At 37.2% G+C, this 10425-nt stretch overlaps 1 protein-coding gene across 1 annotated transcript in view; it reads left to right on the top strand.

The window, feature by feature from the left end:
• The first annotated feature begins 421 nt into the window (after window positions 1-421).
• LOC128662620 (ADP-sugar pyrophosphatase) overlaps window positions 422-10425 on the top strand; it is a 71205-nt gene continuing 61201 nt past the window's right edge. The window contains exon 1 of the mRNA XM_053716472.1: window positions 422-488. The gene's annotated coding sequence lies outside the window, so the exon portion shown is untranslated. The remainder of the gene's footprint in view (window positions 489-10425) is intronic.

Here is a 10425-nt window from a genome sequence, read left to right as displayed (position 1 = left end):
AGCTAAACGGGAGAGTAGATTATGCTCCCATATTGGTGCCATGTTCTATACAATATTGTTCCTATCTTCCTGACCGTTTTAGAACACAATTCCGCATGATATATTTATGTCTAACTATAGTCATATGAAGTTGTGGCGACCGGTTTTATCAGATAAAATCAGTTTGAATCTAATACAAACATAAAAAGACAAAATCGCGTATTTATTTATGCCAAGAGTCACAACATGTTTGTATTACAGTATTTGTGCAGCGAGCTCAAGGCGTAATAAATAAGTTATTTCGCCTTTACAGTGTGTGCGTTCCACGCCTCGTCTTCGAGTTCGTACTTTCTAATATTGTGAAATAGAGGCTTGGTTTATGCTTTCACCTGAGGTGATTGGCTAATGGCGGGTAACGTGACTTCGCTGTAGGCGGGGAAGTGTACAGCGTGTCAGTTCACTCAGTGAGTGCTGGTATTCGGTCGGTGACAGTAGCTCGTCTGTTGTAGGTAGGTGACGTCTGCCTGGTAATAAACACTTTAATTTAGGCTATGGGGGACAATTTTTCTATAAATACATCGATTGTACCTTGAACTTGATTTCGTTATCCACTAGGTACTCACAGCAGTCGGGTGTGGGAGAGTCATATACAGTATGTGCAGTATAATAAATAGAGCATACCTAGGAATCAGCCAATAATGTCTTTATAATAAAAATAAAATAAGTAACCTATAAATATTAGATACTATTAGATAATCTTTATGCATAGAGCCAGCATTTTGAATTAATTTCACTTTGTCATAATTTAATAAGCTCATTATTATTATTAACTAATTATATTTGAAAATAAAAAGCAAAATTACTATGCACACAAAGTAAATATAAACGTATTAAAAAAAAAAAAAGTTTCTCACATTGCAGCTCTTAAGCAGGACACAGCCAGTGATTGGAGGATACATGCGTATGCTGCTACAGATTTGCTTATTGTCTGTCTCCAGCTCAGGCTCTGTGATTATGTTGCAGATTCTAAGCAGCACTTTAGCTACGGACGCTAATGCGAAAATAATATGCTCTAATTAATACATTTATTTGTTAAAATGTTATTAAATCATCATTTGGCACAGGTTGCTCACTGGCTGGTAAGGGCAACACCTACAGATCTATGGATGGACTGGGATATACCCCATAATCTTAAAAAAAACCCCATGATTTTCAACACAGTGACAAAGTGTAATTTTATGTCATGGGTAGCAATATTGTTCTTACTTCTTATGAACATGTTGCTGATTTTACTTTTTTATCACCTAACATTTATCAATGGTGTTCTATCAGGAGCACAATAACATGTAATCAATTCAAGTTGCAGTGTTGTAAATGCACTTAGTGCACTATACACATACATTACATATACTGTATACTTAAAAGGATAGGAAAGTCAAAATTAAACTTGCATGATTCAGATATAGCATGTAATCCTTAAAGGGACATTCCAGTCAATTTAAATGCACATAGATTTGTTAGATCTTTAAATAAAAACATATTTGTAATATACATGTATTGGCAAAAATACTTCTAGTAAACGTTATCACTGTTTTAGTGTTAACATTTTTCTCAGCACGTGCATGTGAAGCATAGCTAGATATTGTCACTGCACCCACATGTTAAATAATGCAGCTGCTCAGATCATCAGCGGGGCTTGTATCATGTCAGCCATTACCAAATTAAGTCATTACCTGATGGTACAAGCACTTTAGGCTAACTGAGCAAGTGCTGTGTTTAAAATGCTGGTGCACGGTGCATACTTAAAAGCTATAGCTGTTTCAAAAGTGTATTTATTAGAAGCATTTTTGCTAATGCGTGTATATTACAAAATTTCTTCTGTTCAATACCGAAATGCACCCATGTGGTTTCCAATTTTGGCTGGAATATCCCTTTAAGATAGTTTCAAATGTATTTCTATTCTCAAATGTGCTTCATTCTCTTGGTAAAGAATACGCACACATCCTACACTAGTCTAGCTAGCTGCCGATTGGTGCCTGCACAAATTTGACTTTTGTTATTGGTTAACTAGATGTGTTTATCTAGCTGCCAGTAGTGCAATGTTGTTTCTTCTGCAAAGGATAACAAGAGAATTAAGCTAATTTCCAAATCATGAAAGAAATGTTGGGGTTTCATGTTCCTTTTAAAGTGATGGTAAATTTGCTCTGTACTGAAAGAAGGTCCAGAATCTGTTTTTTTAATAACCGTTTAATTTGTAAGATTGTAGATGCGCAAATTCCTGTTATTGATTTACATCTGGAAGTTTAATTAACCCCCACTCCGGCCGCCCTTTACTAAAACGTTATTGTTTCTCAGAGAGATCAGAGAGCATGAGTAGTTCTGCAATGCCTTGTTTTTTTTGTATGGCTAGAATGTTGATTGGCTAAGAGTTTAAAACGTCCCCTCAAAGGGGGGGGAAAAGCAATTTTGTAAAGGGCAGCCAGAAGGGGGATAATACAACTTCTAGATGTAAGTAAATAAATAATGAATTTGCCCATCTACAATAACATTTTATGAATGAAACTGCTATTAAAAAACAAAATACGGAGATTTAGTATCTTCATTCAGTACAGAGCAAATTAAACAAAAATTAAACAAGGTTAGAAAACTATATTTCAAAAAATATTTTTGTAATGTGCTACATATTTTGAAGCTGACTAAATACTGATTTGTCAAGGATTGAAGTTTATTCACTAATCTACAAAGTCTACCGTTTTTCATTGTGAAGTAAAGACACCTACACAGCTGTCACCCAATCAGGAACATGTTATGTTTACTACCAAGTTTAAAAATAAATGTTATCTGAAAGTATATTAAAACAAAACTGCAGGTGAAATGTCATTCAAAGCTTGGTTAATGTTTATTTTTATTTTTTTGTTGCTTTTTTTCAATTTTGTTTTGATGCATTGATATAAAACATTGACAGACATTTATACCCAACTCTTTTTGTATAGCAGTTGGTTGCCAGATATAGTAAGACAATATGCATTAGTCCAGGATTTAGATTAGACGCTGCAATATATATACTATGTAAAAATGAATAATATCATTTTAGAAAACTATGAACACGCCACCTATGCATATACATTTAACTCATGACTGTCTTATAAGTAAGCATTATTGCTGACAATTTAAAGGTGTAGAAAGGTCAATATTGAAATGTGTAGGAATGCATTTCAATTTTAAATATAATAATTTTGCAATATGCTTCCATTAGTTAAAATGCCTCTAGTAAACGTTATTACTGTTTTTCATTGCTATATGCACATCCTGTGAGGGTCTGTGCACCAATATTCAAATGCCTCACCTTCTCAGAGAGCGGACAGTGTGTATTGCATCTGAAGATGTGATTTGTGTCATACAAGTCACTGCTGACTCTCTAAGGTGCGGTATTTAAATACTAGTGCATGAGCCCTTACAGCATATGTGCGTATGCTGCAGGAAAAACAGTAATAACATTTACTAGAAGCATTTTCTGCTAATGGAAGTATAGTGCAGCCATGTACATTTTTTCATTTTTTATCTTTCTATCCCTTTAATAATGGATTACATAATACATATGGAATGTGTCTTTAAATGTCATTGTGGCCATACATTTTTCATGCATAGTAGTCCAGTGTTGTAGATTTGGGTTTGGGGGATTAAAGGGACATGAAATATTATAATTTTCATTTACGATTCAGATCCAACATGCATTTTGACCCCTTACTGACCAGACCATTTTTCAATTTTCTTACTGTTAAGGACCAGGACTATTTTTACATTTCTGTGGTGTTTGTGTTTAGCTGTAATTTTCCTCTTACTCATTTACTGTACCCACACACATTATATACAGTTTTTCTTGCCATTAAATGGACTTTCTAAATATACCATTGTTTTCATCATATCATTTACTCTAAAAAAAAATATATAAAATATAATGGAAAAAAACACTTTTTTTCTAACTTTGACCCACACATTTTTTACACATCTACAACCAAAAAAAAACACCCATGCTAAATAGTTTCTAAATTTTGTCCTGAGTTTCGAAATACCCAATGTTAACATGTTCTTTGATTTTTTTGCAAGTTATAGGGCAATAAGTACAAGTAGCACTTTTCTATTTCCAAACCACTTTTTTTTTTTTTTTTTTTTTTTTTTTTAAAATTAGTGATAGTTACATTGTAACACTGATATCTGTCAGAAATCCCTGAATATCCCATGACATGTATATATTTTGTTTAGTAGACAACCCAAAGTATTGATCTAGGCCCATTTTTGTATATTTCCTGCCACCATTTCACCGCCAAATGCGATCAAATAAAAAAAATAAAAAATCGTTCACTTTTTCACAAACTTAGGTTTCTCACTGAAATTATTTACAAACAGCTTGTGCAATTATGGCACAAATGGTTGTAAATGCTTCTCTGGGATCCCCTTTGTTCAGAAATAGCAGACATTTATGGCTTTGGCGTTACTTTTTGGTAATTAGAAGGCTGCTAAATGCCGCTGCGCATCACACGTGTATTATGCCCAGAAGTGAAGGCGTTAATTAGGTAGCTTGTAGGGTTAATATTAGCTTTATTATAGAGATCAGCCTCCCACCTGACACATCCCACCCCCTGATCCCTCCCTGACTCCCCTCAAACAGCTCTCTTCCCTCCCCCACCTCACAATTGTCACTGCCAGTACTAAAATAAAAGGCTTTTTTTAAAAATAAAAATGTTATATAGGGGGGCGGAGCCAGAAGCCGAAACAATCAGACGCATATTCCTAGAGCTCCCGGCCTTACTAATCGAAATAACTATATTTAACTGATAATTCAGCTAGATTTATATGAGACTTATCGCCATTTAGCATTTGTTTGCAGGATTTGTTATCCAGAAAAAAATTATGCTGCAAAATCGAGATTTAGTAACCCTTTCAGGAGGGACCCGCCACGCCGAAAGAAGCAAACCATGTGGGCTCTACTCAACAGCTTGCAGCTCTAATACCTGTAGGACAACTACTCAGAATGTCCCTTTGACAGAGAGGGAGCTTCTGTGTGACTTATTACAGGACCTCGGCTGTCGGATGGCTAGCTGTTTCTCCGATCTTTCTAACACATTGGGATCTGCAATGAGGGCATCTGCCAGTGACGCGCCACTTAATCAAGGACCCAGAGACGCGCTGAGGGTATTACCTCTAGCATGTCCAACGCTAAAGCCCTACCAGCTCCCGCGACCTCATACCAATAGTGAGCAGAGCAGGTATGACCTGCACCCCATAAGCCGCACGACTATCACAGTGCACACTGCTGAGGCACCGGAACGGCCATCACAGAGTACTGAGCCCGAGCAATCACCTAGGCCCACATTCCGCCTATATGATATGAGGATATCTCCCTGGCTTTCTGGCGACGGTGAGTTACATGATTGGTATAGGGGAGCTCTTGAACTTACACGGTCGCAACTTTCACAGGGTCAAGTCCGGAGGCCTGAGTATTTGTCATCGCTATACACTGATGGCGCAATTATTGCGCAGTACTTGGGACATACTTCTCTAGCTGAGAAATCCTTATACTCCACATGCCCTAATATTGACTCTCAGGCTTACTTTTGTGCAGATGATGCAGATATTTGGGCACAATGCAGGGTTTACTATTATAGCAGCAATACTAACGCTACGCACATCCCCCACAGGAATGGAGTGGGTTAAAACAGCGGAGTCCACTGCAATGTATGAGAGTTAATTTACCAACGTAATGGAGACTCTCACCTGCTAATCTCACAACTATAGACTCCTGCCAATGCCTTGATATGTAGACTGTTAAAGATAAAATTGTAGTTGTATAAGTTAATGTCATGTTATTACTAACGCTGCACCTCTCACAAGTTGGTGGGCATTGGGTGAAACGGTGGGACATGTCACGGTACAAGAGAAACTTTAGCCCCCAATATTTTGAAATCCCTAATTCTCCTTATAAAACGTTTTCTTTCTACTGTCATTTTGTTCTGCCACATGTTCCCTGTTATATTTTTGGTATGATGTTTACTAGCACACCTAGACTTAAGATGTTACATTCAGGCTCTCCCAGCTTTATGATATACCTCATATCCCTACATATACTCCCCGGAAACTCAGTAACACAATACTGCCTATATGATTCCACACTAGATGCATGGTCTAGCGCCATATTCCCATATCCCCCATCTAATCTAATAAGTTAAATTCCTGAGCATTTTGTATGTTTGTATGGACCTATCATGGTATAGTTTAATGCACTTTTGTTTATGAGTGTGGGTTTTCTTGTTTTATCTACTTAGTTTTTAGTGACAGACTATGTTGTGTATCTTTATATGTTTTAGAGAAAGAAACAATCAGTAACACTAAGGGTGTGTTACTACTAGGGGGCGCACAGGACCTTATATGATTATTATGTAAATAGGCTAAGAGAGAAGAGAACAATATATTACATATAATAACTATAATAAAATATACTATACGGAATAATGTAAACAAAAGTGAAACAATTCTTATAAATATGGGACTATGAGAAACATAGGATACAACACAAATAATAACAAATACAGTAATAAGAAATTCCTGAAAGGTTCTTATCTGGAAATGCTGTCTTCTTCTGCAATGTTATATAGATGGTAAATGTCCCAATTGGGGTGGGTATAGTCCCAAATGATGAATGTGATCAAATACCAGGATGATCAATGATCAGGAACACAGATGATGACTGGAGTCAGCTGCTTTGTCAGGGAAATCAGGATCTAAGAGCAAGTTTTCTCTGTGAAAAAAATCACAAAAAGACAAAGGCGCCTCCTAGTGTAATACAGTTGGTGAAAGAGATTTGATAGGTAATCAAAAAGGTACTCACAAGTGGAGCAGCACCCAATTGTGCTAAATCAAACAGACTGGGATCTCACAGTGTCCCAGCTCACTGACACTGCAAGGAAACTGGTTTCTCCAATGTCTTGCCGGACTGACAGAGCTCAGACTCTCACAAAGAGGTTTACATAAAACCAAATTTTATTAATAAAATAAAAATCTCAGTGTCTCATGACACTAGATATTAAAAGAACAAGCAACGCGTTTCTCAGACTGCTGTCTGTTTCATCAGCCTGATGAAACAGACAGCAGTCTGAGAAACGCGTTGCTTGTTCTTTTAATATCTAGTGTCATGAGACACTGAGATTTTTATTTTATTAATAAAATTTGGTTTTATGTAAACCTCTTTGTGAGAGTCTGAGCTCTGTCAGTCCGGCAAGACATTGGAGAAACCAGTTTCCTTGCAGTGTCAGTGAGCTGGGACACTGTGAGATCCCAGTCTGTTTGATTTAGCACAATTGGGTGCTGCTCCACTTGTGAGTACCTTTTTGATTACCTATCAAATCTCTTTCACCAACTGTATTACACTAGGAGGCGCCTTTGTCTTTTTGTGATTTTTTTCACAGAGAAAACTTGTTTTAGAGAAAGCAGCCTACGTGATGACTATTACTTTATTTGTGTACCTATATGTGTATATACACCTGGGCGCAAGTCCTTATATGGGTGACACTCTATTCCAGTTGCATTCTAACGAAGTATGTATATCCCTAAAGATAACATTGTGGTAAATATAGGCAATGCATGCTACTGGGCTTATCTTTTGCGGTCAGGTTTCACTACTTCTTACTTAGGTTTGAACTACCTTTAGCTAAATTTATATATGCCATGTTCTCTTAGTGCTTTATTGTCTCTAACCTGAAAGAAAGCAACACAGAATTAAGTTTTATATGTGCACATGTAATAATAACGACTCTGTTGCCTGATCCATACAGTACATATCTCCTCGTTCTCTCAGTGAGTCCCTCACATCTTTTTATTAGCCCCTAGATGTCTTGCAAAATAGCTTCTTCTGTTTAACGGGCTATTAATGCCTAACCTAGTATACCAGCTAATTAACTAATACAGAAAATGTCTAATGATTTCCCCCTCTCAATAATTTTTCTTACTGCATAGTACACTTGGTACATGTGTTGAAATTATTAATATACGGTTCACTTAGCTGGGACATCTTAAGGGGAGTTATTTCTACTGCCAGCAACATACTAATTCATAAATTATTAACAGCAATTGGGTAACAAGTTCAAAACCTGCTCTATATTATGTTCAATAGTTATTATTGTTTATATGGGTGTACGTGACCTTTCTTTTGCCTAAATGTTATGTTATATTTATATTTGTTACTGGCTATCATTTTCTGTGACCATACGACTGTCATCCCAAATTTATCTATGCTCTTGTTCACATTACTAGTACATAATAGTTGTCTTGATTGAGCCTCTCTCCTCCCTTTCCCGCTGGTACTTATGCCTGCGGGTCATATCCCTTCTCCTTTTTCCCGCATCGCCGATAGGTGGCACTCCCCTAGGAGAGGGGCTCACCTAGAGGTTCCCCAGGCCCCAACTATTCTAACGTCCCCCCTCCACTTGATAATATATTATATGTTTCCAGGCTCCCTCTATAGGAATACAAAGGTTTAGATGAGTGTGATTTTGTTTATATTAAGTAATAATGCTCTAATCCCACTTAAACTTGTCCCTGGTGAGGACATACTTACTGACTCTGCCCTCCGCCTCCCCCCCCCACCCCCCCTATTATATTTTGAGCGGCTCTTGCCCGCTGCATCCCCCTTCCCCATATATCTATAGAGTTACATCCTCCCTAGTCTTACCCTTATCTGAATGGCTACCTTACTTCTCTTTGTATATAGCTAGGAGAGGACCATTTTTGCTTATATTACATTTGTTATACTCTAAAACAAAACTGAAGTCTCTTTAAGTGATAGCCCACATTTTATGGAAATGTTTGAGATACTAGAATACATTGTCTCCTAAGTATACTCTGTACACATTGTCTCGTGATTGTTTTGAGACATATCCTAAACTCTGTATTTGTTTTTGACTTCAATAAAAAAAAAAATAAAAAAAAATGTGTGTGTATATATATATATATATATATATATATATATATATATATATATATATATATATATATATATATATATATATATATATATATATATATATATATATATATATATAAAATACAAGGAAGAAAGTGAAGACTCAGGAACTTGAAGCCAGGTGACTTTATTAGATATACAAGGTGAGTAGCACTAACACAGGTGTGCAAGGGGTGCTAGATCTGACGCGTGTCGCGCATGCTCACATGCGCTTCATCAGAGATCATATATATACATACATACATACATACATACTGCAGTGTTGGATACCGCCCCCCTAAACAGTTTTCTAACCCTCCCCCTCTACCTATTTGCTTAATTCTATGCTTTTTTTTTTTTTTTTTGCCATAAAAAAATAAATCCAATTTTTTTTGTGTGTAGTGTAGCTCCCCTACTCCCTCCCAGATTCTATTCCCAACATTTATTTCCCTCTCTCTCCTGCCTTTAAAGTTGTGTAGCGCGTGCACCCCACTCGCACACTCCCGACATCTGCTGCGCACTGATGGAACAGGAACTGCTCCAGCGATGGACCGCCCACTGCCTCCCTCGTATCCCACCCACCAACGATTGGCACCATCGCTGGCCGATGCAGAGGGCCACAGATTGGCCCTCTCTGCATCGGTGTGCTTAAAAAGGGTATTGCACGATGCCTCAATATTGAGGCATCGCTGCAATACCCTGGAAGCGATCACAATCACTTCCAGCGCTTGAAACGCCAGAAGACGTGCCACTTTTTGTAGGGCGTGTCTGGCACGTCCTCGGTCGTTAAGGGGTTAAACAACTTTGCAATTTAATTATGTTATCAATTTTGCTTCATTCCCCTGGTATCCTTTATTGAAGGAGCAGCCATGCACTACTGGGAACTAGCTGAACACATAGGTAAGCCAATGGCTTATACTGTATGTGCAGCCAGCAATCGGCTGCTGGTTCCCAGCTCCTGAGCCTACCTAAGTATGCTTTTCAACAAATTGGAAAACTTTTTAAAACTATATGCTCTATCTTAATCGTGAAAGAAAAAAAGGGTTCACGTCCCTTTAATGAGATGCCTGATTTAGGGTGTATTCACAGGTGATTAGTATTCTCTATTGGCAAAATTTGAAAATAATTCTTGATTTACTCTTTATGGGTTCATACTGAAAATGTGTGTCCTCTCCTAACTGTATTCCTGAAAACTATGCCCATCCCTAATGACATGCAGTATATACAGAGTACATGTTATTCTGAACAATCTTAAAGGGACAAAGAGTTCTCTAACTGCACTTATGTGAAAGATCAATTATATTTCTGTTTAGATATCTTATTACTTAGACATTTAGAACGTAAAATAAGGATATAAAACATTTTTCTCCCATACAAAATAAATGGCACATTGGGAGAGCATATTGCAGCCAACAGGGTATATATATATATTTTTAATGGAAATTAGTCTC

The sequence above is a fragment of the Bombina bombina genome, chromosome 6, assembly GCF_027579735.1.
Source record: "Bombina bombina isolate aBomBom1 chromosome 6, aBomBom1.pri, whole genome shotgun sequence".
Classification (NCBI taxonomy): Eukaryota; Metazoa; Chordata; class Amphibia; order Anura; family Bombinatoridae; genus Bombina; species Bombina bombina.
Note: the sequence above shows the minus strand (reverse complement) of the source record. Positions and strands in the feature narration are given on the sequence as shown.